General features: G+C 45.0%; 13 non-coding genes and 3 pseudogenes across 13 annotated transcripts; all 16 read right to left on the bottom strand.

The window, feature by feature from the left end:
* Nucleotides 1–227: 227 nt before the first annotated feature.
* Nucleotides 228–343, bottom strand: LOC130396235 (5S ribosomal RNA; annotated as a pseudogene).
* Nucleotides 344–848: 505 nt separating this feature from the next.
* Nucleotides 849–963, bottom strand: LOC130396129 (5S ribosomal RNA; annotated as a pseudogene).
* Nucleotides 964–1,479: 516 nt separating this feature from the next.
* LOC130397529 (5S ribosomal RNA) lies at nt 1,480–1,598 on the bottom strand. The gene has a single exon (XR_008900118.1). It is a non-coding gene; the product is annotated as a 5S ribosomal RNA (ribosomal RNA).
* Nucleotides 1,599–2,110: 512 nt separating this feature from the next.
* On the bottom strand, nt 2,111–2,230 carry LOC130396189 (5S ribosomal RNA; annotated as a pseudogene).
* A 527-nt stretch (nt 2,231–2,757) lies between these two features.
* Nucleotides 2,758–2,876, bottom strand: LOC130397528 (5S ribosomal RNA). The gene has a single exon (XR_008900117.1). It is a non-coding gene; the product is annotated as a 5S ribosomal RNA (ribosomal RNA).
* A 528-nt stretch (nt 2,877–3,404) lies between these two features.
* Nucleotides 3,405–3,523, bottom strand: LOC130397527 (5S ribosomal RNA). Its single transcript, XR_008900116.1, has one exon. It is a non-coding gene; the product is annotated as a 5S ribosomal RNA (ribosomal RNA).
* Nucleotides 3,524–4,052: 529 nt separating this feature from the next.
* LOC130399665 (5S ribosomal RNA) lies at nt 4,053–4,171 on the bottom strand. The gene has a single exon (XR_008902168.1). It is a non-coding gene; the product is annotated as a 5S ribosomal RNA (ribosomal RNA).
* A 529-nt stretch (nt 4,172–4,700) lies between these two features.
* Nucleotides 4,701–4,819, bottom strand: LOC130400182 (5S ribosomal RNA). The gene has a single exon (XR_008902660.1). It is a non-coding gene; the product is annotated as a 5S ribosomal RNA (ribosomal RNA).
* A 5,710-nt stretch (nt 4,820–10,529) lies between these two features.
* LOC130399746 (5S ribosomal RNA) lies at nt 10,530–10,648 on the bottom strand. The gene has a single exon (XR_008902246.1). It is a non-coding gene; the product is annotated as a 5S ribosomal RNA (ribosomal RNA).
* A 529-nt stretch (nt 10,649–11,177) lies between these two features.
* LOC130400519 (5S ribosomal RNA) lies at nt 11,178–11,296 on the bottom strand. Its single transcript, XR_008903001.1, has one exon. It is a non-coding gene; the product is annotated as a 5S ribosomal RNA (ribosomal RNA).
* Nucleotides 11,297–11,961: 665 nt separating this feature from the next.
* On the bottom strand, nt 11,962–12,081 carry LOC130395210 (5S ribosomal RNA). Its single transcript, XR_008898292.1, has one exon. It is a non-coding gene; the product is annotated as a 5S ribosomal RNA (ribosomal RNA).
* A 519-nt stretch (nt 12,082–12,600) lies between these two features.
* LOC130400633 (5S ribosomal RNA) lies at nt 12,601–12,719 on the bottom strand. Its single transcript, XR_008903111.1, has one exon. It is a non-coding gene; the product is annotated as a 5S ribosomal RNA (ribosomal RNA).
* Nucleotides 12,720–13,238: 519 nt separating this feature from the next.
* Nucleotides 13,239–13,357, bottom strand: LOC130400535 (5S ribosomal RNA). Its single transcript, XR_008903017.1, has one exon. It is a non-coding gene; the product is annotated as a 5S ribosomal RNA (ribosomal RNA).
* Nucleotides 13,358–16,874: 3,517 nt separating this feature from the next.
* On the bottom strand, nt 16,875–16,993 carry LOC130394052 (5S ribosomal RNA). The gene has a single exon (XR_008897248.1). It is a non-coding gene; the product is annotated as a 5S ribosomal RNA (ribosomal RNA).
* Nucleotides 16,994–18,914: 1,921 nt separating this feature from the next.
* Nucleotides 18,915–19,033, bottom strand: LOC130400987 (5S ribosomal RNA). Its single transcript, XR_008903451.1, has one exon. It is a non-coding gene; the product is annotated as a 5S ribosomal RNA (ribosomal RNA).
* Nucleotides 19,034–19,552: 519 nt separating this feature from the next.
* LOC130399894 (5S ribosomal RNA) lies at nt 19,553–19,671 on the bottom strand. The gene has a single exon (XR_008902387.1). It is a non-coding gene; the product is annotated as a 5S ribosomal RNA (ribosomal RNA).
* Between the last annotated feature and the right edge of the window lie 1,138 nt (nt 19,672–20,809).

The following is a 20,809-nucleotide window of genomic DNA, read 5'->3' as shown; positions in this document are numbered from 1 at the left end:
GTTTGTGTTGGTGAAAGTTTAAGAAATGTACAACTGTCGTTCAGCTCTCTGGTGCTCCCTGCTGGCAGTATCACTATTACTGTCCTCATGTTTCACAAAAATAGTTTGAGAGACTTTGTCAGTTTTGTATGTTGCTTAAATCCTCCAAAGCGGTTGGCAGTAAACAGCAGGTCACGGTACGCCACGGTAGGCCACGGAGTCAATGAGCTCGAGTTGAAAAAGAAAAAAGCTTCAGCACCTGGTTCCCAGGCGGTCTCCCATCCAAGTACTAACCAGGCCCGACCCTGCTTAGCTCCGAGATTCAGACGAGATCGGGCGTGTTTAGGGTGGTATGGCCGTAAGCAATAGTGCAGGCGCAAAACCTGGTTTTATACAGTAGCACATAAGGAGTGAGAAAGCTGCTGAGGCTCGACGTTACACTTTTACAAAAACAATCATTAGTTAGATATAAACGGCAGTAATTGATTCAGTAGGACTCCTTATCCATGTAAACGAGATTGTGACATCTGAATTCAATTATCTGAAATACACTGCGTGTGGTGTGATGTAAATGTTTGAACCAAGGTTAACGGTAAAGTGTCAGAGAATGGGTGGTGATTTTTTGACGTCCTCCCATGATCTGAAGTGAGCGTGCGTGTTTGTTTGGTGAAAGTTTAAGAAATGTACAACTGTCGGTTCAGCTCTCTGGTGCTACCCTGCTGGCAGTACACTATACTGTCCTATGTTTCACAAAAGTTTTGAGAGACGTTGTCAGTTTTTATGTTGCTCTAAATCCTCCAAAGCGGTTGGCAGTAAACATCAGGTCACGGTACGGCCACGGAGGCAATGAGCCGAGTTGAAAAAGAAAAAGCTTACAGCACCTGGTATTCCCAGCGACTCCATCCAAGTACTAACCAGGCCCGACCCTGCTTAGCTTCCGAGATCAGACGAGATCGGGCGTGTTCAGGTGGTATGGCCGTAAGCAATTAGTGCAGGAGCAAACCAGGTTTTATACAGTAGCACATAAGGAGTGAGAAAGCTGCTGAGGCTCGACGTTACACTCTTACAAAAAAACAATCATTAGTTAGATATAAACGGCAGTAATTGATTCACTAGAACTCCTTATCCATGTAAACGATCATTGTGCATCTGAATTCATTAATTATCTGAAATACACTGCGTGTGCGTGTGATGTTAAATGTTTGAACCAAGGTTAACGGTTAAAGTGTCAGAGAATGGGTGGTGATTTTTTGAGTCTCCCATGATCTGAAGTGAGCGTGCGGTTTGTGTTGGTGAAAGTTTAAGAAATGTACAACTGTCGGTTCAGCTCTCTGGTGCTCCCTGCTGGCAGTATCACTATACTGTCCTCATGTTTCACAAAAATAGTTTTGAGAGACGTTGTCAGTTTTTGTATGTGGCTTAAATCCTCCAAAGCGGTTGGCAGTTAACATCAGGTCACGGTACGCCACGGAGTCAATGAGCTCGAGTTGAAAAAGAAAAAGCTTACAGCACCTGGTATTCCCAGGCGGTCTCCCATCCAAGTACTAACCAGGCCCGACCCTGCTTAGCTTCCGAGATCAGACGAGATCGGGCGTGTTCAGGGTGGTATGGCCGTAAGCATTAGTGCAGGCGCAAAACCAGGTTTTATACAGTAGCACATAAGGAGTGAGAAAGCTGCTGAGGCTCGACGTTACACTTTTACAAAAACAATCATTAGTTAGATATAAACGGCAGTAATTGATTCAGTAGGACTCCTTATCCATGTAAACGATCATTGTGACATCTGAATTCATTAATTATCTGAAATACACTGCGTGTGCGTGTGATGTTAAATGTTTGAACCAAGGTTAACGGTTAAAGTGTCAGAGAATGGGTGGTGATTTTTTGACGTCCTCCCATGATCTGAAGTGAGCGTGCGTGTTTGTGTGGTGAAAGTTTAAGAAATGTACAACTGTCGGTTTCAGCTCTCTGGTGCTCCCTGCTGGCAGTATCACTATACTGTCCTCATGTTTACAAAAGTTTTGAGAGACGTTGTCAGTTTTTGTATGTTGCTTAATCCTCCAAAGCGGTTGCAGTAAACATCAGGTCACGGTACGCCACGGAGTCAATGAGCTCGAGTTGAAAAAGAAAAAGCTTACAGCACCTGGTATTCCCAGGCGGTCTCCATCCCATCCAAGTACTAACCAGGCCGACCCTGCTTAGCTTCCGAGATCAGACGAGATCGGGTGTTCAGGGTGGTATGGCCGTATGCAATTAGTGCAGGCGAAAAACCAGGTTTTATACAGTAGCACATAAGGAGTGAGAAAGCTGCTGAGGCTCGACGTTACACTTTACAAAACAATCATTAGTTAGATATAAACGGCAGTAATTGATTCAGTAGGACTCCTTATCCATGTAAACGATCATTGTGACATCTGAATTCAATTATTATCTGAAATACACTGCGTGTGCGTGTGATGTTAAATGTTTGAACCAAGGTTAACGGTTAAAGTGTCAGAGAATGGGTGGTGATTTTTTTGACGTCCTCCCATGATCTGAAGTGAGCGTGCGTGTTTGTGTTGGTGAAAGTTTAAGAAATGTACAACTGTCGGTTCAGCTCTCTGGTGCTCCTGCTGGCAGTATCACTATACTGTCCTCATGTATTCACAAAAATAGTTTTGAGAGACGTTGTCAGTTTTGTATGTTGCTTAAATCCTCCAAAGCGGTTGGCAGTTAACATCAGGTCACGGTACGCCACGGTAGGCCACGGAGTCAATGAGCTCGAGTTGAAAAAGAAAAAGCTTACAGCACCTGGTATTCCCAGGCGGTCTCCCATCCAAGTACTAACCAGGCCCGACCCTGCTTAGCTTCCGAGATCAGACGAGATCGGGCGTGTTCAGGGTGGTATGGCCGTAAGCAATTAGTGCAGGCGCAAAACCAGGTTTTTATACAGTAGCACATAAGGAGTGAGAAAGCTGCTGAGGCTCGACGTTACACTTTTACAAAAACAATCATTAGTTAGATATAAACGGCAGTAATTGATTCAGTAGGACTCCTTATCCATGTAAACGATCATTGTGACATCTGAATTCATTAATTATCTGAAATACACTTCGTGTGCGTGTGATGTTAAATGTTGAACCAAGGTTAACGGTTAAAGTGTCAGAGAATGGGTGGTGATTTTTTGACGTCCTCCCATGATCTGAAGTGAGCGTGCGTGTTTGTGTTGGTGAAAGTTTAAGAAATGTACAACTGTCGTTTCAGCTCTCTGGTGCTCCCTGCTGGCAGTATCACTATACTGTCCTCATGTTTCACAAAAATTGTTTTGAGAGACGTTGTCAGTTTTTGTATGTTGCTTAAATCCTCCAAAGCGGTTGGCAGTAAACATCAGGTCACGGTACGCCACGGTAGGCCACGGAGGCAATGAGCTCGAGTTGAAAAAGAAAAGCTTACAGCACCTGGTATTCCCAGGCGGTCTCCCATCCAAGTACTAACCAGGCCCGACCCTGCTTAGCTTCCGAGATCAGACGAGATCGGGCGTGTTCAGGGTGGTATGGCCGTAAGCCATTAGTGCAGGCGCAAAACCAGGTTTTATACAGTAGCACATAAGGAGTGAGAAAGCTGCTGAGGCTCGACGTTACACTCTTACAAAAACAATCATTAGTTAGATATAAACGGCAGTAATTGATTCAGTAGGACTCCTTATCCATGTAAACGATCATTGTGACATCTGAATTCATTAATTATCTGAAATACACTGCGTGTGCGTGTGATGTTAAATGTTTGAACCAAGGTTAACGGTTAAAGTGTCAGAGAATGGGTGGTGATTTTTTGACGTCCTCCCATGATCTGAAGTGAGCGTGCGTGTTTGTGTTGGTGAAAGTTTAAGAAATGTACAACTGTCGGTTCAGCTCTCTGGTGCTCCCTGCTGGCAGTATCACTATACTGTCCTCATGTTTCACAAAATTAGTTTTGAGAGACGTTGTCAGTTTTTGTATGTTGCTTAAATCCTCCAAAGCGGTTGGCAGTAAACATCAGGTCACGGTACGCCACGGTAGGCCACGGAGGCAATGAGCTCGAGTTGAAAAAGAAAAAGCTTACAGCACCTGGTATTCCCAGGCGGTCTCCCATCCAAGTACTAACCAGGCCCGACCCTGCTTAGCTTCCGAGATCAAACGAGATCGGGCGTGTTCAGGGTGGTATGGCCGTAAGCAATTAGCGCATGCGCAAAACCAGGTTTTATACAGTAGCACATAAGGAGTGAGAAAGCTGCTGAGGCTCGACGTTACACTTTTACAAAAACAATCATTAGTTAGATATAAACGGCAGTAATTGATTCAGTAGGACTCCTTATCCATGTAAACGATCATTGTGACATCTGAATTCATTAATTATCTGAAATACACTGCGTGTGCGTGTGATGTTAAATGTTTGAACCAAGGTTAATGGTTAAAGAGTCAGAGAATGGGTGGTGATTTTTTGACGTCCTCCCATGATCTGAAGTGAGTGTGCGTGTTTGTGTTGGTGAAAGTTTAAGAAATGTACAACTGTCGGTTCAGCTCTCTGGTGCTCCCTGCTGGCAGTATCACTATACTGTCCTCATGTTTCACAAAAATAGTTTTGAGAGACGTTGTCAGTTTTTGTATGTTGCTTAAATCCTCCAAAGCCGTAGGCAGTAAACATCAGGTCACGGTACGCCACGGTAGGCCACGGAGTCAATGAGCTCGAGTTGAAAAAGAAAAAGTTTACAGCACCTGGTATTCCCAGGCGGTCTCCCATCCAAGTACTAACCAGGCCCGACCCTGCTTAGCTTCCGAGATCAGACGAGATCGGGCGTGTTCAGGGTGGTATGGCCGTAAGCAATTAGTGCAGGCGCAAAACCAGGTTTTATACAGTAGCACATAAGGAGTGAGAAAGCTGCTGAGGCTCGACGTTACACTCTTACAAAAACAATCATTAGTTAGATATAAACGGCAGTAATTGATTCAGTAGGACTCCTTATCCATGTAAACGATCATTGAGACATCTGAATTCATTAATTATCTGAAATACACTGCGTGTGCGTGTGATGTTAAATGTTTGAACCAAGGTTAACGGTTAAAGTGTCAGAGAATGGGTGGTGATTTTTTGACTGTCGTGGCAATTTCTCTATTAGATATTGCGTCTGAGACAGATGAGATCTTTAGATGCAAAAAAGCACACAATACTTGTAGGCAATTGCTGGTCGCATATATTTGTATTAAAAGTATGAACAAAGATACATCACAACATGCATCAACAAACAACATAACAGGCATACATTACAATAATCTGAGGCCCCAGATGGGAGCTTCTCTTTGCGTTTTACTTCATTCTCTGAAGGTACGCTGGGGAGAAGTCCACCGAGTGTCTGAATCGATGAGTTCTTATTCCACTGAGAGTTGGGCTCTGGAGGAGGTGTGTCCCCCAAAAAGCCTTTGTGTACCAGATGGTTATCTTTACAACTGCAGCTGTGGGGAATGCCATTGGAGGGGGCAGCGGTCGTGCCATCTAAACCCCTGGCTTTGTTGACGCTAGCCAGGGGGTAGAGGAGCAGGCCCATACATCAAAGGATTGCATGGAGGGTCATTTACAAGACACGAAAACACAGGAACAGGCAGGCAATAAAAATGTATCACTCAACCCTTGACGGTTTACACTTTAAATGACCCGCATGGAGTAGAACGTAGGCCCTATATTAAATTACACAGAATAACAACAAACCTTAAATTCATACATAGACCAAAACAATACAACATGTAGATTTTCCATCACAATCCCCCCTTTGATTATTTTATAATCACAAATTCAAAAATCTATCATGTCCGACCATCAGCACTTCTCCGCTTTTATAGGAGGTTGTTCAGACTATTTATACCACCGTTCGCTTTTACAGAAGGTAGCATAAAATCACCTAACATCACAATCAAGTCATCTGTTTCCATATATTCAAAAATCATAAAAATAAAAACAGAAAAGAAAACCAAATCAAAGAAACAAGGCTACCTTTTAAAAACATTTCTAAACAAAAATATTCTTATTTGATGTGTCCTTAATGCTGCTTCCGTGATACTAACACATGAGTAGTTGGCAACCACTTAATGTTTACTACTCTAAACATTAATTGTCAATCCAGTCAGCATTAATAACACACAGTATAACCCAACATTTAAACGGTATTCCTCTTCTCTTTCCCATTGTCCTTCATGATGTCTCTGAGGGACCTACATGGGGTTTGTTTAATATTTTTTTTTTTTTTAGTAATTATTTCCTTTGGTTTGCTTTAGTATACCCAAGGTTGTTGTTCAAGGTTGTTGTTGTGGGCTCCCCATCCCCCCTCTTGACGCATGGACTTTCCCATGCGTCAATTTACCATTATAAGGGAAAGCCCAGGCCTGTAAGCATGGCTTTCTGTTGCGAGCGCACCAAAAACCCTCTACTTTAATTCTGAAAAAAAAAACATTTCTTTAACTTTCAACTTTTCTACTTGTCTTTGATCCTTCAAACTACTTTTCCTAATAACTTTCAAACCTTTCAGATATACTTCTTAGAAACTATCACACACTCATATAGACAGTATTGCTGTGTCTAGTGTGATACTTTCCGTACACTGCTCTTCTCTCCCTCCGCCTGGACACGCCTCCACCTCTCTCTCTGCTTCCTGCCTCTCATCCGCATCACGGGCTGTCCTTTGAAGTGCCTGTCCCCACGTCTCTCCCGTCTCTGAGACCCTCCTTTGTCTCAATGTTCAGGCCACTTCAATGTGGCTACACAGGCACCATGGAGGCCACCACTCTGGTGCTGTTGGTCCTGCTGGACTGTCTCCTTGTGTCGTCCAGCAGACCGTTCCGTAGCTCTTCAGGTGGGCCTCCCATGGTCTGTAACTTCATAAAGTCTAATGCAAAGGAGTTGTGACGTGGGGTATTTGCACTGTATTGGGCCACTGGTCGGGCTGAAAGCAGGAGAAGGAGGAGCGTTGTCCCGGTCCGGATCTATTTGAACAAAACTTGATGCAGATGGGTTATCTTTCTCCCCACCCCTTTCCTTATCTTGTCTTGCCTTACGTTCTTATCTATCTCTTCTCCTTCCATAACACATACTTCTTCCAATCTGTCTCATACGTTCATTAATTCACCTTCTTGCCATTTGGCCATAAAACATTAACAAAATATCATAATATAAAAATCTGCATTTTTCAATATTAGGCAATACACTTCTGTTGTCAGTGGGGGTCAGTCGGGGTTAGTCTGGGTCAGTTGGAGTCATGTCATGGTTGTGTGATATGGTTGACCATTAAATTGGTTGTGATAGATTGTAATAATCGAGTGTCCACTGTCTACAATAGCCCGTTGTTTAAAATAACCATATCTAATATTAAATTTAGCTGATTAGCTCGCTTAAGGCTGGTGAGAACCATACAACAATCATTTGGTTGGTTGTGTTATGTGTTATGGTGCTCATACCTGCTCCTTGGACCTGGTCTGCTCCGGCGTCCCGTCAATGCGAAATCCCCCCTTCACCTCTGCCTCTTGGATGATTCACAGTCACTTCACGGGAAGGTGCGGTTTCCCAGCCGTCCGCTTCATCGTTTTCCTCATTTCTAATGGGACAATCTTTTAACCAATGATCCTTGGAGCCACAATACAAACAGTCCCGGTTGATTACTCCACGGGACTTTCTCTCTTCTGGCCGATCGGTTCCTTGGTCTTTGTTGCGACGGGTTGGCTTAGGATTCTCCAGGGCCTCCAGTTGGGCGAGCTGGAGCTTCTTGGTTCTCTCTTCTTTTCTATTATTCTCGAACTTTTCTTTCTTCATGAAGAGATTTTCTGCGTGGGTTGCGTGACTTATAATCAAATCAAGTCTGGCGGTACGCCACCCAATGCAGTGTGTCTCTATGAATTCCGATATTTTGTCGTCCAACGCATCCAGGAAGGCCGCGGTGAGATTTTCTTCGTACGGAGTCTGAACCACCCGGTCGGTTGGTACAGGCACTCCCCCGTGGATCTTGAACACCTTTTCGACGCGGTCCATCAAGTCAGCCACCGTCTCGCCTTCTGTTTGTTTGATCTTTCGAATAGCGGTCCAATCTCTAACCATGGGGAACGCCCCCCTGGCCCGTTCACACAGTCCCTCTACCAGCCGGCGGTACACGGACCCTTGATCCCAATTGAACATTAAATCCGCTTCGTCCCTCCCGGGCATGTCGCCTTGGATCCGACCCCACCTTAGGGTCAGTCTGTACGCACAGAGTTGGCGAACTTCGCTGATGGAGGCTTTGTGTTGTTGGACCAACTCTTGAAGGGCTGTGGCGAAGGCAGCCCCCCCCACTACAGATGGGTCTGGGAGCCATTCCGCTATGTCCTTAATGTCACTGGGTCTCCATGCACGGAAAACGTATGCTGGACTGCCATCCTGGGGGTTCAGTACTTCGATCATGGGGAATTGTCCATTCATCACGTCCCCGTGTTGAGTAGTTGGGGAGAACGCCATTCCCTGGTTTCTCAAGCGGCTGGCGACGGGCTCCCGCTTGGTCGGTGTGGCCGTCGCCTGCTGTGGAGCATTCCTCTGGCTACGAGTTGCAGGCCTATCTCCTGTCGTGCTGCAATCGGGTGCTTTCTCCTCATCTTGAGGTCAGGGTAGAGATTGTCCGATGATGCAGCTTCAGGGGCGTTGTCATACGGGGGAGGAGAAGGGGGATTCGCACGCGGTCCGCCGGTGCAGTCCAGGTCCGGGTCTATATCTCGGGTGACATTGAGATTAAAAATCCCTACACTCTCTACGCTCTCTGTCCCTGGCTGATTTTTTTTTCCTATCCTGGCCCTCTCTTTCCCACAAATAAAACGCACACCAACATAGTTTGGAACTTTTCTTTTTCATTTCTGATTCCAACAATCGTCTCTCTAACTCCTGTAATCGTTTTAAGCTAAAACTCCCCATTTCAGGAAAGCCCAGTTTGCACCAATATTTTAAACCCTCCAGAGCCGCTTCACCATGCTTCTCCAACATCACCTTCGCAGGTCCCGTTATCTCCGTTTTTTCCAGATTTGTTCCCCATATTTTAGATACTTTTACACTAGTTATTATTTAACAAATTATCTAATATCGCCGAAACCTCCTTGTTACTACACACATATACATATATTTATTAATGAATGCCTATTATTATTATTTATATATATATGTGACCCCAACAGCGCTTAACGGGTTTCCCTTTACCGTTTTGACAGACCCTCCTGCCCTTTCTGTTACATATATAACATATAGTTCATATATTGACGGAACTTTACCGGAGTTGCTTTACCGTATGTTCCTATAACAAAGTTCGAACGTGGCCGATTTGTTCGAATATACGTTTTCAAAACAGTATATACCGTTTTAGTAACGGATTTTTTTGTAGCTTAAAGGTATTTTCAAGCTACAGAAGTATTGAGATCTCACCTGCTCGAATTCTTTTGTTTCCTTCTGGATACCGTACTGAAGAAGCCTTAGTTTATCCCCCACAGGCACTCTCTCCTCGACCCCATTAGTCTGGTTACAGTCACCTGGAGGCGGGGTAGAGCTTTGGGACCGACTCGGACCTGTTTTGGAGCGATATTTCGTGGAATCTTCAGGTTAGATATCCCGGACGAGCCCCCAAATTGTCGTGGCAATTTCTCTATTAGATATTGCGTCTGAGACAGATGAGATCTTTAGATGCAAAAAAGCACACAATACTTGTAGGCAATTGCTGGTTGCATATATTTGTATTAAAAGTATGAACAAAGATACATCACAACATGCATCAACAAACAACATAACAGGCATACATTACAATAATCTGAGGCCCCAGATGGGAGCTTCTCTTTGCGTGTTACTTCATTCTCTGAAGGTACGCTGGGGAGAAGTCCACCGAGTGTCTGAATCGATGAGTTCTTATTCCACTGAGAGTTGGGCTCTGGAGGAGGTGTGTCCCCCAAAAAGCCTTTGTGTACCAGATGGTTATCTTTACAACTGCAGCTGTGGGGAATGCCATTGGAGGGGGCAGCGGTCGTGCCATCTAAACCCCTGGCTTTGTTGACGCTAGCCAGGGGGTAGAGGAGCAGGCCCATACATCAAAGGATTGCATGGAGGGTCATTTACAAGACACGAAAACACAGGAACAGGCAGGCAATAAAAATGTATCACTCAACCCTTGACGGTTTACACTTTAAATGACCCGCATGGAGTAGAACGTAGGCCCTATATTAAATTACACAGAATAACAACAAACCTTAAATTCATACATAGACCAAAACAATACAACATGTAGATTTTCCATCACATGACGTCCTCCCATGATCTGAAGTGAGCGTGCGTGTTTGTGTTGGTGAAAGTTTAAGAAATGTACAACTGTCGGTTCAGCTCTCTGGTGCTCCCTGCTGGCAGTATCACTATACTGTCCTCATGTTTCACAAAAATAGTTTTGAGAGACGTTGTCAGTTTTTGAATGTTGCTTAAATCCTCCAAAGCGGTTGGCAGTAAACATCAGGTCACGGTAAGCCACGGAGTCAATGAGCTCGAGTTGAAAAAGAAAAAGCTTACAGCACCTGGTATTCCCAGGCGGTCTCCCAACCAAGTACTAACCAGGCCCGACCCTGCTTAGCTTCCGAGATCAGACGAGATCGGGCGTGTTCAGGGTGGTATGGCCGTAAGCAATTAGTGCCGGCGCAAAACCAGGTTTTATACAGTAGCACATAAGGAGTGAGAAAGCTGCTGAGGCTTGACGTTACACTTTTACAAAAACAATCATTAGTTAGATATAAACGGCAGTAATTGATTCAGTAGGACTCCTTATCCATGTTAACGATCATTGTGACATCTGAATTCATTAATTATCTGAAATACACTGCGTGTGCGTGTGATGTTAAATGTTTGAACCAAGGTTAACGGTTAAAGTGTCAGAGAATGGGTGGTGATTTTTTGATGTCCTCCCATGATCTGAAGTGAGCGTGCGTGTTTGCGTTGGTGAAAGTTTAAGAAATGTACAACTGTAGGTTCAGCTCTCTGGTGCTCCCTGCTGGCAGTATCACTATACTGTCCTCATGTTTCACAAAAATAGTTTTGAGAGACGTTGTCAGTTTTTGTATGTTGCTTAAATCCTCCAAAGCGGTTGGCAGTAAACATCAGGTCACGGTACGCCACGGTAGGCCACGGAGTCAATGAGCTCGAGTTGAAAAAGAAAAAGCTTACAGCACCTGGTATTCCCAGGCGGTCTCCCATCCAAGTACTAACCAGGCCCGACCCTGCTTAGCTTCTGAGATCAGACGAGATCGGGCGTGTTCAGGGTGGTATGGCCGTAAGCAATTAGTGCAGGCGCAAAACCAGGTTTTATACAGTAGCACATAAGGAGTGAGAAAGCTGCTGAGGCTCGACGTTACACTTTTACAAAAACAATCATTAGTTAGATATAAACGGCAGTAATTGATTCAGTAGGACTCCTTATCCATGTAAACAATCATTGTGACATCTGAATTCATTAATTATCTGAAATACACTGAGTGTGCGTGTGATGTTAAATGTTTGAACCAAGGTTAACGGTTAAAGTGTCAGAGAATGGGTGGTGATTTTTTGACGTCCTCCCATGATCTGAAGTGAGCGTGCGTGTTTGTGTTGGTGAAAGTTTAAGAAATGTACAACTGTCGTTTCAGCTCTCTGGTGCTCCCTGCTGGCAGTATCACTATACTGTCCTCATGTTTCACAAAAATAGTTTTGAGAGACGTTGTCAGTTTTTGTATGTTGCTTAAATCCTCCAAAGCGGTTGGCAGTAAACATCAGGTCACGGTACGCCACGGTAGGCCACGGAGGCAATGAGCTCGAGTTGAAAAAGAAAAAGTTTACAGCACCTGATATTCCCAGGCGGACTCCCATCCAAGTACTAACCAGGCCCGACCCTGCTTAGCTTCCGAGATCAGACGAGATCGGGCGTGTTTTTTTTTTTTTTTTTTTCCTTTTGGTGACACCCGTCACTACTTACAGCAACCTGGTATTCTGAGGAGGTCTCCCATCCAAGTACTAACCAGGCCCGACCCTGCTAAGCTTCCGAGATCAGACGAGATCGGGCGTGTTCAGGGTGGTATGGCCGTAAGCAATTAGTGCCGGCGCAAAACCAGGTTTTATACAGTAGCACATAAGGAGTGAGAAAGCTGCTGAGGCTCGACGTTACACTCTTACAAAAACAATCATTAGTTAGATATAAACGGCAGTAATTGATTCAGTAGGACTCCTTATCCATGTAAACCATCATTGTGACATCTGAATTCATTAATTATCTGAAATACACTGCGTGTGCGTGTGATGTTAAATGTTTGAACCAAGGTTAACGGTTAAAGTGTCAGAGAATGGGTGGTGATTTTTTGACGTCCTCCCATGATCTGAAGTGAGCGTGCGTGTTTGTGTTGGTGAAAGTTTAAGAAATGTACAACTGTCGGTTCAGCTCTCTGGTGCTCCCTGCTGGCAGTATCACTATACTGTCCTCATGTTTCACAAAAATAGTTTTGAGAGACGTTGTCAGTTTTTGTATGTTGCTTAAATCCTCCAAAGCGGTTGGCAGTAAACATCAGGTCACGGTACGCCACGGAGTCAATGAGCTCGAGTTGAAAAAGAAAAAGCTTACAGCACCTGGTATTCCCAGGCGGTCTCCCATCCAAGTACTAACCATGCCCGACCCTGCTTAGCTTCCGAGATCAGACGAGATCGGGCGTGTTCAGGGTGGTATGGCCGTAAGCAATTATTGCAGGCGCAAAACCAGGTTTTATACAGTAGCACATAAGGAGTGATAAAGCTGCTGAGGCTCGACGTTACACTCTTACAAAAACAATCATTAGTTAGATATAAACGGCAGTAATTGATTCAGTAGGACTCCTTATCCATGTAAACGATCATTGTGACATCTGAATTCATTAATTATCTGAAATATACTGCGTGTGCGTGTGATGTTAAATGTTTGAACCAAGGTTAACGGTTAAAGTGTCAGAGAATGGGTGGTGATTTTTTGACGTCCTCCCATGATCTGAAGTGAGCGTGCGTGTTTGTGTTGGTGAAAGTTTAAGAAATGTACAACTATCGGTTCAGCTCTCTGGTGCTCCCTGCTGGCAGTATCACTATACTGTCCTCATGTTTCACAAAAATAGTTTTGAGAGACGTTGTCAGTTTTTGTATGTTGCTTAAATCCTCCAAAGCGGTTGGCAGTAAACATCAGGTCACGGTACGCCACGGAGTCAATGAGCTCGAGTTGAAAAAGAAAAAGCTTACAGCACCTGGTATTCCCAGGCGGTCTCCCATCCAAGTACTAACCAGGCCCGACCCTGCTTAGTTTCCGAGATCAGACGAGATCGGGCGTGTTCAGGGTGGTATGGCCGTAAGCAATTACTGCAGGCGCAAAACCAGGTTTTATACAGTAGCACATAAGGAGTGAGAAAGCTGCTGAGGCTCGACGTTACACTCTTACAAAAACAATCATTAGTTAGATATAAACGGCAGTAATTGATTCAGTAGGACTCCTTATCCATGTAAACGATCATTGTGACATCTGAATTCATTAATTATCTGAAATATACTGCGTGTGCGTGTGATGTTAAATGTTTGAACCAAGGTTAACGGTTAAAGTGTCAGAGAATGGGTGGTGATTTTTTGACGTCCTCCCATGATCTGAAGTGAGCGTGCGTGTTTGTGTTGGTGAAAGTTTAACAAATGTACAACTGTCGTTTCAGCTCTCTGGTGCTCCCTGCTGGCAGTATCACTATACTGTCCTCATGTTTCACAAAAATTGTTTTGAGAGACGTTGTCAGTTTTTGTATGTTGCTTAAATCCTCCAAAGCGGTTGGCAGTAAACATCAGGTCACGGTACGCCACGGTAGGCCACGGAGGCAATGAGCTCGAGTTGAAAAAGAAAAAGCTTACAGCACCTGGTATTCCCAGGCGGTCTCCCATCCAAGTACTAACCAGGCCCGACCCTGCTTAGCTTCCGAGATCAGACGAGATCGGGCGTGTTTTTTTTTTATTTTATTTTTTTTTATTAAAATTCCGTATTTACAGTAATTTACAATCTTTCACGGTCATAACCAAACACAGTATGACACACAGAAGACATACAGACAGTTGATAATCACAAATGTACGCAACAATCAAATAGAGAGGTTAACCCTAATCATACACAACAAACATTTGCGTCGGAGTGGTCTGCCAGATCTTAACAAGCAGGAAAAACAATGCCCACACTACACACTAAATCCTAACGTCCCTGATTCCGTTACCATGACTAAAGTGCTGTTCCTAACAAAATACTTGTGAAAATCCTCCCCTTCCCATCATTCAGAACCTCCTTCACATTCCCAACCACATCCTCCTTTACAAGTATTGCCACACCACACGATCTTGCCGTCCCACAATTGACGAATAACAGTCCCCTCCATTTCTCCTTGATTTCTGGCATTTTAGCCTGTGTCCAGTTTGTTTCCTGCAGCACTAAAATATCGGATTTAAATTTGATTAACACCTCATAAAACTTCGCCATATTGTTAAGACCGTTGATATTAATTGATGTGAGTGTGACCATTGAAATCAAAAGACACAGAGTGGGTATTACTGTTAAAATCTTTTTTTTTTTTTACGTACCCCTTTCTTTTTCAAGTTCCTCTGTTCCTCATCGGAATCAACCCCTCTCCTGCGTCTGACCCTGGGCGCCCTCTCCCTACAAACACCCAACGCCTCATTCCCAGACTTATTCTCCCTCTCCCTTCCATCAGCCAGTGTGGGGGGGGAAATTATAGGCGCCATACCACGCCAATGAGACGCGTCGGCTGTAGCCTCAATAGTCACAGCACAAGACCCCCAGGCTGCATCTTCCTCTACTGTAGGCCACCCGGGCGCCTGTAAAGAGAGGAGCCCCGCTTGAGAGCTCCTGCCCCCCCCCAACCCTGTGCCCCCATCTCCCCCTGATGCCGGGGCCATTGACACAACCAAATCCACTTCTAGGCTAGCCCCCGTGCCATGTCCCGCCTCGTTCCCCAACTGTCCAGACCCCCGCGGCACCTTGGCTACGCCCTCCGCTGGTGTAGGGTGCCCAGATGCCGGTAGAGAGGAAAGCTCTCCTTGAGAGCTTTGCCCCCCGGGCAACCCCATGCCCCCCACACCCGGGTCCTTCAGCACAACCTGTAGCTGACTGTCCAAGACTGTCTCCCCGTCAGACAGCTCCCCGTGCTCCATCTCCTCTTCCGCACTCTCTTCCCCTCCACTTTCCTCACTCTCCAACGATACAGCCCTTGAGTCTGGGTCAACTGAGAGGGCACCCCCTCCCACCTGCTCCTCCTTACACACACAATTTCCCTTTCTATTACCACACTCTCTGCATTTAATCACAGCCACACACTCCCTTGCATAGTGTCCCTGCTTCCCGCACTTCCGACAGAGGAAGTCAGGACAGTCCCTCACTATATGTCCAGGCTGGATGCACAATCTACACACCTTTAATTGTCTGTCATGGATGACTCGGAAATATTCAGCACCCTTTTCAGTGTCAAAACGTGTGGACCAAGGCAAGGACCGTACTTCCTTGTTAAACTTCACCTTAACAAACCGTGTACCCTCACATATGGTCATCCCAGGCCACTTCCTCCTTGCAATCGGCGAAACTGCCTCCACACCCCAGTCCGCAAGCTTCTTCAGAATCTCCTCATCCGTAATGTACACTGGTAGACTCATAAAGGACACCACCATCTCATCTGCAGTCAAGTCTTTTGCGACGACGCTGGTCCCCCTTATCCTAAAACCATCCAACAATCGCCTCTTCCCGTTGGGGTGATTCATCGTTACTTCATATTGGTTCAATGAGAGGTAGCGACATCCCAAGACCAATCTGTATCACTGCATCGCCCTTAGCATCTCCATCATCGGGATTTTCTCCTCTCCCACAAGCTCCACAGCCACAGACAACTCCCTGCAGTAGCTCGGGCCACCATCCGCAACCTTGTCCTCCTTCTCTCTTGTTGCTGTCTCCGCAGTCACCGGTCTCCCGCCTAGTACGTCCTCCGATGTCCTCTTCGCCACACAACCACCATCCGTCACCGCAGCAGGAGCCGTGTTCCGTTCCATGCCGTCTTCCATTCGAGTTTTCGAAACCGCGTGAGACATCGAAAAAAAACCGAACTAAAGTATACTAATACTCCCCCAAACAGCAAGCTGTCGGGGGAATAAACGACTAGACGCAAAACTAACCAAAAAAATATCTATAAATACTTGATTTACCACCAAAAGAATCCTCGCTCCAACACCGTCCTCCTCTCACCACTCAAGCACACCAAACACTTCCTCAATGGGCGTATCACTTCGTCAATGGGCGTGTTCAGGGTGGTATGGCCGTAAGCAAATAGTGCTGGCGCAAAACCAGGTTTTATACAGTAGCACATAAGGAGTGAGAAACCTGCTGAGGCTCGACGTTACACTTTTACAAAAACAATCATTAGTTAGATATAAACGGCAGTAATTGATTCAGTAGGACTCCTTATCCATGTAAACGATCATTGTGACATCTGAATTCATTAATTATCTGCAATACACTGCGTGTGCGTGTGATGTTAAATGTTTGAACCAAGGTTAACGGTTAAAGTGTCAGAGAATGGGTGGTGATTTTTTGACGTCCTCCCATGATCTGAAGTGAGCGTGCGTGTTTGTGTTGGTGAAAGTTTAAGAAATGTACAACTGTCGGTTCAGCTCTCTGGTGCTCCCTGCTGGCAGTATCACTATACTGTCCTCATGTTTCACAAAAATAGTTTTGAGAGACGTTGTCAGTTTTTGTATGTTGCTTAAATCCTCCAAAGCGGTTGGCAGTAAACATCAGGTCACGGTACGCCACGGAGTCAATGAGCTCGAGTTGAAAAAGAAAAAGCTTACAGCACCTGGTATTCCCAGGCAGTCTCCCATCCAAGTACTAACCAGGCCCGACCCTGCTTAGCTTCCGATATCAGACGAGATCGGGCGTGTTCAGGGTGGTATGGCCGTAAGCAATTAGTGCAGGCGCAAAACCAGGTTTTATACAGTAGCACATAAGGAGTGAGAAAGCTGCTGAGGCTCAACGTTACACTTTTACAAAAACAATCATTAGTTAGATATAAACGGCAGTAATTGATTCAGTAGGACTCCTTATCCATGTAAACGATCATTGTGACATCTGGGCCCCGTTTCCCGATAACGATGGATCCACGCTCGTACGATCATTCTCACGATGGATCTTGCGATCCATCGTCAATTTCTTTGGAGCGTTTCCCGAAACTCCTCTTAACGTGAACGCGCATTCGCTGCACTCACGACGTCGTAGGATTGTAACTGTCTACTGACACGGTGCTGAAATGGGCTCCGTAGGAGGGGGAGACGCAGGAATGTCGCAGGAAAATTGTGTTAAAAAGGGTTAAAATATATCCCCATCAAGGACAACAGCAGAGTAGCCTACGAAAAAAATAGACTGCAATTATATGAATGCTAAAGACATTAAAACACAATTGATTAGGCTTAAACCGACATATATCAGTCCTAATCCTGAATGCACTGTGCGTTTCACGGCATTTTCCCCCCTTAAATAATTCCTCTTCACACCTGTGAATAACCCGGGAGAGGTCCATGATGAGGAATACAACGAAGCCCACCGTCTGGCCCGGTGCATCGTTGAGCGCATGATCGGGAGGTGGAAGTTACGCTTTAGATGCCTTCACAAGTCAGGCGGAGGGCTCCAGTTTTCTCCGGCCAAGTCATGCGCCGTGATATGTGTGACGGCTATGTTGCACAACATTGCAGCTAAGGGTGGGGTGGCATTGCTTGAACCGGAGGACGTTGAGGACGATGACGATGATGAGGAAGATCGGTGTGAGGACGGCCTCCCTCATAACTACGCGGCTGGTTTTCATGCGCGTCGAATAGTGATTGAGACTTTTTTTTAACCCCCTCCACCCTCCCTCATGTCACTAAACATTCCCGTCAACGTGACCAATCCCCACCATATCCCAGCCTTTTGCCTGCTCCTTTGCTTGTTTTTTATATATTTTTTTATTTCTTTATTTTCTTATTTTTTTTAATTTCTTTTATTTCGTTATTATTATTTTTTTTAATTTGTTTAATTTAATTTATTTTTTACATTATTTTATGCTACGTTTTATGAGTAGCCTATGTCAGTCTGCACAAATCCCCCCACTTTCTCTCACACATTTTGAGTGCCCTGCCTGCGCAAACATTTTCTGGACTGTCCCGTTTTATTTTGGCCATTTTAACATCTTTATTAATAAATTAATTAATAATCTTTATTAATTACCAAACTAAGAACATAAAGGCGCAATGCGTTTTAATAAAACGCATCCAATAGACGGAATGTCCGATGGTGTCGCCACTGAGGCTATAGCTGACGATGCTCTTAGCGTCCTACGAGTACCTACGAGCACCCCTGGAGTACTCGTTAGCTACGAGCGTTTTCAAGACGTTCGTTCCCCACGATGCTTTCGGGAAACGCGGTGAAAACTCTACGATGCCCTTTCGACGCACTTCACGATCCACTTAGGCTAACGACGCTTTCGGGAAACGGGGCCCTGAATTCATTAATTATCTGAAATACACTGCGTGTGCGTGTGATGTTAAATGTTTGAACCAAGGTTAACGGTTAAAGTGTCAGAGAATGGGTGGTGATTTTTTGACGTCCTCCCATGATCTGAAGTGAGCGTGCGTGTTTGTGTTGGTGAAAGTTTAAGAAATGTACAACTGTCGGTTCAGCTCTCTGGTGCTCCCTGCTGGCAGTATCACTATACTGTCCTCATGTTTCACAAAAACAGTTTTGAGAGACGTTGTCAGTTTTTGTATGTTGCTTAAATCCTCCAAAGCGGTTGGCAGTAAACATCAGGTCACGGTACGCCACGGAGTCAATGAGCTCGAGTTGAAAAAGAAAATGCTTACAGCACCTGGTATTCCCAGGCGGTCTCCCATCCAAGTACTAACCAGGCCCGACCCTGCTTAGCTTCCGAGATCAGACGAGATCGGGCGTGTTCAGGGTGGTATCGCCGTAATCAATTAGTGCAGGCGCAAAACCAGGTTTTATACAGTAGCACATAAGGAGTGAGAAAGCTGCTGAGGCTCGACGTTACACTTTTACAAAAACAATCATTAGTTAGATATAAACGGCAGTAATTGATTCAGTAGGACTCCTTATCCATGTAAACGATCATTGTGACATCTGAATTCATTAATTATCTGAAATACACTGCGTGTGCGTGTGATGTTAAATGTTTGAACCAAGGTTAACGGTTAAAGTGTCAGAGAATGGGTGGTGATTTTTTGACGTCCTCCCATGATCTGAAGTGAGCGTGCGTGTTTGTGTTGGTGAAAGTTTAAGAAATGTACAACTGTCGTTTCAGCTCTCTGGTGCTCTCTGCTGGCAGTATCACTATACTGTCCTCATGTTTCACAAAAATAGTTTTGAGAGACGTTGTCAGTCTTTGTATGTTGCTTAAATCCTCCAAAGCGGTTGGCAGTAAACATCAGGTCACGGTACGCCACGGAGTCAATGAGCTCGAGTTGAAAAAGAAAAAGCTTACAGCACCTGGTATTCCCAGGTGGTCTCCCATCCAAGTACTAACCAGGCCCGACCCTGCTTAGCTTCCGAGATCAGACGAGATCGGGCGTGTTCAGGGTGGAATGGCCGTAAGCAATTAGTGCTGGCGCAAAACCAGGTTTTATACAGAAGCACATAAGGAGTGAGAAACCTGCTGAGGCTCGACGTTACACTTTTACAAAAACAATCATTAGTTAGTTATAAACGGCAGTAATTGATTCAGTAGGACTCCTTATCCATGTAAACGATCATTGTGACATCTGAATTCATTAATTCTCTGAAATACACTGCGTGTGCGTTTGATGTTAAATGTTTGAACCAAGGTTAACGGTTAAAGTGTCAGAGAATGGGTGGTGATTTTTTGACGTCCTCCCATGATCTGAAGTGAGCGTGCGTGTTTGTGTTGGTGAAAGTTTAAGAAATGTACAACTGTCGTTTCAGCTCTCTGGTGCTCTCTGCTGGCAGTATCACTATACTGTCCTCATGTTTCACAAAAATAGTTTTGAGAGACGTTGTCAGTCTTTGTATGTTGCTTAAATCCTCCAAAGCGGTTGGCAGTAAACATCAGTGGGGTGTTCCACAAAGCCGGTTTTATCACATAACCGGGTAAGTTAACCCAGGGTTTGCTGTAACCCTAGGTTTTCCGTTCCAAAAGGATCACGGTATGTTAGTTGCTATAGCAACATATGCTCTGAATCAAACCTGGTCGGACCAGAGGGGTGTTCCACGAACGGAGGTTTAACAAACACTGAGTTAACGCTGAACTCTAGGTTGATTGACCCTGTGCCGACCAACCCAGAGTTTTCGGTTCCACAGCAGCGGTTATGCATTAGTTCAATCAACTCGGGGTTGGTTAACACAGGGTTGTGCGCGTCCACGCCAAACTTAAAAAGACGTGATGTATGGATCATGGAAACCCTGATCGATATGGCGAAACGGGCCGCTTATTTCAATGAAATGGAACCCCAGGTTCTCCTGGAGAGCTATGACGAGGAGAAGGACATTATCACAAGAAAAGGGAACGCTAAAACCTCTGGAACCCGGAGAACCAAAGCCTGGCAGCGGATCGCTGACCGCGTAAATGCGTTAGTTACACGTTAAAAGCATGATCCTTAATATTTGAGCCATGAATATATAAATATCCCAGTTAAGCCTTCTTAAAGATCCTACCACATAACCCCTTTCTTCTAAAACAATATGTACTCCGATTGCTTCCAAGCGGTCAGAGGATCA

Source organism: Gadus chalcogrammus, chromosome 12 (assembly GCF_026213295.1).
Source record: "Gadus chalcogrammus isolate NIFS_2021 chromosome 12, NIFS_Gcha_1.0, whole genome shotgun sequence".
NCBI lineage: Eukaryota > Metazoa > Chordata > Actinopteri > Gadiformes > Gadidae > Gadus > Gadus chalcogrammus.
Note: the sequence above shows the minus strand (reverse complement) of the source record. Positions and strands in the feature narration are given on the sequence as shown.